A 6,220-nucleotide genomic window follows, 5' to 3' on the forward strand; every position below is an offset into this window, starting at 1 on the left:
CTAATGCAAGACAATGCTAGACCTCATGTGGCTGGAGTGTGTCAGCAGTTCCTGCAAGAGGAAGGCATTGATGCTATGGACTGGCCCACCCGTTCCCCAGACCTGAATCCAATTGAGCACATCTGGGACATCATGTCTCGCTCCGTCCACCAATGCCACGTTGCACCACAGACTGTCCAGGAGTTGGTGGATGCTTTAGTCCAGGTCTGGGAGGAGATCCCTCAGGAGACCATCCGCCACCTCATCAGGAGCATGCCCAGGCGTTGTAGGGAGGTCATACAGGCACGTGGAGGCCACACACACTACTGAGCCTCATTTTGACTTGTTTTAAGGACATTACATCAAAGTTGGATCAGCCTGTAGTGTGGTTTTCCACTTTAATTTTGAGTGTGACTCCAAATCCAGACCTCCATGGATTGATAAATTGGATTTCCATTGATTATTTTTGTGTGATTTTGTTGTCAGCACATTCAACTATGTAAAGAAAAAAGTATTTAATAATATTATTTCTTTCATTCAGATCTAGGATGTGTTGTTTAAGTGTTCCCTTTATTTTTTTGAGCAGTATATATCAGTATTGCAGCTACTGTATGTGAATGAATCGTGATGAATTGTAAATGTGTGGGCTGTTTGTTTTGTATCGAGCATACATTAGTCATCGTAGTGGGTCCAGTCCAAACAACAGGGAAGCAGAATGATGACTGAGTAGCCACTACTTACAGTTGGAAGAGAACAGGACGGCTGTCAGTATACCCAGTAGCCACTACTTACAGTTGGAAGAGAACAGGACGGCTGTCAGTATGCCCAGTAGCCACTACTTACAGTTGGAAGAGAACAGGACGGCTGTCAGTATACCCAGTAGCCACTACTTACAGTTGGAAGAGAACAGGACGGCTGTCAGTATGCCCAGTAGCCACTACTTACAGCTGGAAGAGAACAGGACGGCTGTCAGTATGCCCAGTAGCCACTACTTACAGTTGGAAGAGAACAGGACGGCTGTCAGTATACCCAGTAGCCACTACTTACAGTTGGAAGAGAACAGGACGGCTGTCAGTATACCCAGTAGCCACTACTTACAGTTGGAAGAGAACAGGACGGCTGTCAGTATACCCAGTAGCCACTACTTACAGTTGGAAGAGAACAGGACGGCTGTCAGTATGCCCAGTAGCCACTACTTACAGCTGGAAGAGAACAGGACGGCTGTCAGTATGCCCAGTAGCCACTACTCACAGTTGGAAGAGAACAGGACGGCTGTCAGTATGCCCAGTAGCCACTACTCACAGTTGGAAGAGAACAGGACGGCTGTCAGTATTCCCAGTAGCCACTACTTACAGTTGGAAGAGAACAGGACGGCTGTCAGTATTCCCAGTAGCCACTACTTACAGTTGGAAGAGAACAGGACGGCTGTCAGTATGCCCAGTAGCCACTACATACAGTTGGAAGAGAACAGGACGACTGTCAGTATGCCCAGTAGCCACTACTTACAGTTGGAAGAGAACAGGACGGCTGTCAGTATACCCAGTAGCCACTACTTACAGTTGGAAGAGAACAGGACGGCTGTCAGTATTCCCAGTAGCCACTACTTACAGTTGGAAGAGAACAGGACGGCTGTCAGTATACCCAGTAGCCACTACTTACAGTTGGAAGAGAACAGGACGGCTGTCAGTATTCCCAGTAGCCACTACTCACAGTTGGAAGAGAACAGGACGGCTGTCAGTATGCCCAGTAGCCACTACTTATAGTTGGAAGAGAACAGGACGGCTGTCAGTATACCCAGTAGCCACTACTTACAGTTGGAAGAGAACAGGACGGCTGTCAGTATTCCCAGTAGCCACTACTCACAGTTGGAAGAGAACAGGACGGCTGTCAGTATTCCCAGTAGCCACTACTTACAGTTGGAAGAGAACAGGACGGCTGTCAGTATACCCAGTAGCCACTACTCACAGTTGGAAGAGAACAGGACGGCTGTCAGAGTACCCAGTAGCCACTGGCATGCAGGGTTCTTCTTGTCCTTCTTTATGTGTCTCAGGAAGTATAGCATACCTAGGGAGATGGTGTTTAATGGGCTCATTTATCATCCATGGCTTTCCAGCCATTGATGTAGTGACAGAGACCAAATTGATTGATTGATACACTGCTACCTGTAGCTTTTGATAAGGATCATGCCTGAGGCCAGCCAACCTACAGAGCATGCTCAGTACGAGCAGGAAATGACATAGCACTTATAAGTTATGTCTCAAAGGGCCCCCCTATTCCTTATATAGTTAAGCAATAAGGCCCGAGGAGGTGTGGTATATGGCCAATATACCACGGCTAAGGGCTGTTCTTAAGCACGACACAACGCGGAGTGCCTGGGTACAGCCCTTAGCCGTGCTATATTGGCCATATGTCACAAACCCCTGAGGAGCCTTATTGCTATTATAAACTGGTTACAGTCGTAATTAGGGCAGTAAAACTAAATGTTTTGTCATACCTGTGGTATACGGTCTGATATACCATGGCTTTCAGCCAATCAAAATTCAGGGCTCAAACCATCTAGTTTATAATTCTATATACTGCACTACAGTACATAGGGAATACGGTGCCATTTGAGATGCATAATATTACTAAGAGAAGGAAGAACTGTAATGCCAATGGGAAGTAACGCAGCTAAAACCACACTGCAACACCAACACCAATGTGTGCTGAGTCTGACACAACATACTTGTATTGCTGTGGCTCTGCTGTTCAATACAACGGAACACAGCTGTGTATCTGCCGTTCAATACAACGGAACACAGCTGTGGATCTGCAGTTCAATACAACGGAACACAGCTGTGGGTCTGCCGTTCAATACAACGGAACACAGCTGTGGATCTGCCGTTCAATACAACGGAACACAGCTGTGGATCTGCCGTTCAATACAATGGAACACAGCTGTGGATCTGCCGTTCAATACAACGGAACACAGCTGTGGATCTTCCAGCTGTGGATCTGCCGTTCAATACAACGGAACACAGCTGTGGATCTGCCGTTCAATACAACGGAACACAGCTGTGGATCTGCCGTTCAATATAACGGAACACAGCTGTGTATCTGCTGTTCAATACATCCAGTAAAGGGGTTTATTGTTTAAGCCCCCCACAGCACTACTGTTGTTGTTGGTACTGTATGTTGAATATCACTGTACCCGCATGCAGTGTTGTAAAGTACTTAAGTAAAAATACTTTAAAGTACTACTTAAGTTGTTTTTTGGGGTATCTGTACTTTACTTTACTATTTATATTTTCGACTACTTTTACTCCACTAAATTCCTGAAGAAAATAATGTACTTTTTACTCCATACATTTTCCCTGACACCCAAAAGTACTCATTACATTTTGAATGCTTAGCAGGACAGGAAAATGTTCTAATTCATGCACTTATCAAGAAAACATTCCCAGGTCATCCCTACTGCCTCTGATCTGGCAGATTCACTAAAAACAAAAGCTTAGTTTGAAAATGATGTCTGAGTGTCCCTGGCTATCCGTAAATTAAAAAAGCAAGAAAATCGTGCCGTCTGGTTTGCTTAATATAAAGGAATTTGAAATGATTTATACTTTTACTTTTACTTTTGATACTTAAGTATATTTTAGCAATTACATTTATTTTTGATACTTAAGTACGTTTAAAACGAAATACTTTTAGACTTTTACTCAAGTGGTATTTTACTGGGTGACTTTCACTTTTACCTGAGTCATTTTCTTTTAAGGTATCTTTACTTTTTACTCAAGTATGACAAATGTGTACTTTTTCCACCACTGCCAACATGCATATCTCTTCACATACTGTACCATGTTGAAAGGGCTCTGTGTGTGAATGATATTAGATTTTACAGTAATGATTCAATCCAATGAAGGTTGTGATATAAGGTAATTTCTACCCATATCAATGTATCTTACTGTATAACTACAGGGTATACACTGCTTGCAGTAAATGTGCATTTTAAAACTGTTATCATTCTTTTGGAGTTCCAGTGGAACACAGGCCTAACCTGTACCAACGGGTCAGAGGTCTACCCTGTACCAACGGGTCAGAGGTCTACCCTGTACCAACGGGTCAGAGGTCTACCCTGTACCAACGGGCCAGAGGTCTACCCTGTACCAACGGGCCAGAGGTCTACCCTGTACCAACGGGTCAGAGGTCTACCCTGTACCAACGGGTCAGAGGTCTACCCTGTACCAACGGGCCAGAGGTCTACCCTGTACCAACGGGCCAGAGGTCTACCCTGTACCAACGGGTCAGAGGTCTACCCTGTACCAACGGGTCAGAGGTCTACCCTGTCACAATGGGTTCTACACCTGTTGGGTCTGGCTAATTTCCTCCCAGTTTGTCTATTTCCATTGATTGAATCAGAAAACCCACAGTCATGGATGGTGGTGGTGCGTCACTGAAATCTCACATACAGTCTGGTAGAATGTAAATGATTATATGATACTTTATTATATTGGAGTGCAGTGTGTGGGCGTATTGAGCAGGTTATGGTTGCCTCCTTCCCGGTTTAATAGACCCTTACCTAAGAGGAGAAGTGTTCATATGGCCTGTTGAATGTAGCCAGGACATCATGTAGACTGGGTCATGAGTCCCAAATGGCACCCTATTCCCTTAATAGTGCACTACTTTTTTTTTACCAGAGGCCTTATGGGGTCTGGTCAAAACAAGTGCACTGTATAAGGAATAGGGTACCGTTTGGGACTCGGAAACTGTCTGTCTGTCAATCCTGTTTCACTGTCTGGCCACAAACATCCACATCCCCTCTATCGTCACCGTCACAGCATTCACAAAGCAGCTTTTGAACCATCATTATTGACGTGTGCTTCCATATTTAATCAGAACTGATTGTATTGTTTCTATAGCTCTGTCAAACTGCACCCATTAAAGCATTTTTCTATTTGGTTTTCTTCATGTTATTTTTTTTGTTGCATTGTATTTAAATAAACATGATTGCTGTGAACAGTACACCATACAGCTGTAACCTGTTTAAACACCATCTTAAATGTTCAGTAGTTAAATCAATGTCTCTATTTGAGTGTTGGAGTGAAGCATAAACAGTTGGTGTACACTAAACACATTGTCAATTGATATTAAATAAACGTGGAACTTATGAAACACGACCAAAGTACATGTCCATTTTTTTGTTGAAATTGTTCCCTTCATGCTGGAGATTATAGGCCTCTTTTTATTGATCTATTAAATTCTATTCTGATAGATTATAGTTTAGGATTTGATAGAATACGTAGGATTTAGTATGAAATATAGGTTCGAAGAAACCACCCAGCAAACCAGGAACATTCCCAGAACGTTAGCTGAGATTCCCATTAAGTTGTCGTTAGATAAAACCCTAACATTAGGATGATAACATCCCCAAAACGCACAATGTTCCCACAACCTAGAGAAATGTTTTTGCAATATTAGGCAAATATTTTTTTGCAACCTAATAGAAACGTTGTAATAGTCAGTACAAATTAACTGTTTTTGTTTTCTGGGAACCTTCACAGAACCAATTTTGGTTGGCTGGCCAGCAACTTTCAATTATTTAATTTTAGCATTTTTTTTTATAAACAAACATCAACAAACAAAAGAACAATAGTCACATGCAAACAAGCATACATACAAACTATTTACATTGTCAGGAATCCTAAACAAACAAATCATATTCATTAACAATACAAGTTTTAATTTCCTTTTTTTTTCTTCATTTTAGTTAAAGTAGTGACATTGTTTAAATTGATTTATAAAGTTAAAAAAGTTAGGTTTTGAATGAGACCATTTGCATTTTTGAATATGAAATGTAGCTAATATTATTAGCAGTTGAATTAAATATACCATAGATATTTGACCAAAATAATCATGCCGAGGGAATTGTAGTATCACAAACAATATTCCTAATCCGTTTATTACTACATATATATTTGATGTTAATATTACCAATTAATATATTTTCATGTAAATCTATGTTACTTACATCAACCACAGAGGAATTTAAAAGATACATGTGATTCCCTTGGAATCACATCAAAAACAATTGCATATTCTTTCAGTGTTACTGGAATTTTAAATGTATCAAGAAATTCCCCATGTGAGAGAAGATATCCATCCTCATTCAGTAACTGACCAACCAAAATAATTTTATTCTCAAACCAGTTACGAAAAAAAAGACACTTATTTTTAAATCGTGTATCTTTGTTGTTCCATAGAAAGT

The sequence above is a fragment of the Salmo salar genome, chromosome 10 (assembly GCF_965601325.2).
Source record: "Salmo salar chromosome 10, fSalSal1, whole genome shotgun sequence".
Classification (NCBI taxonomy): Eukaryota; Metazoa; Chordata; class Actinopteri; order Salmoniformes; family Salmonidae; genus Salmo; species Salmo salar.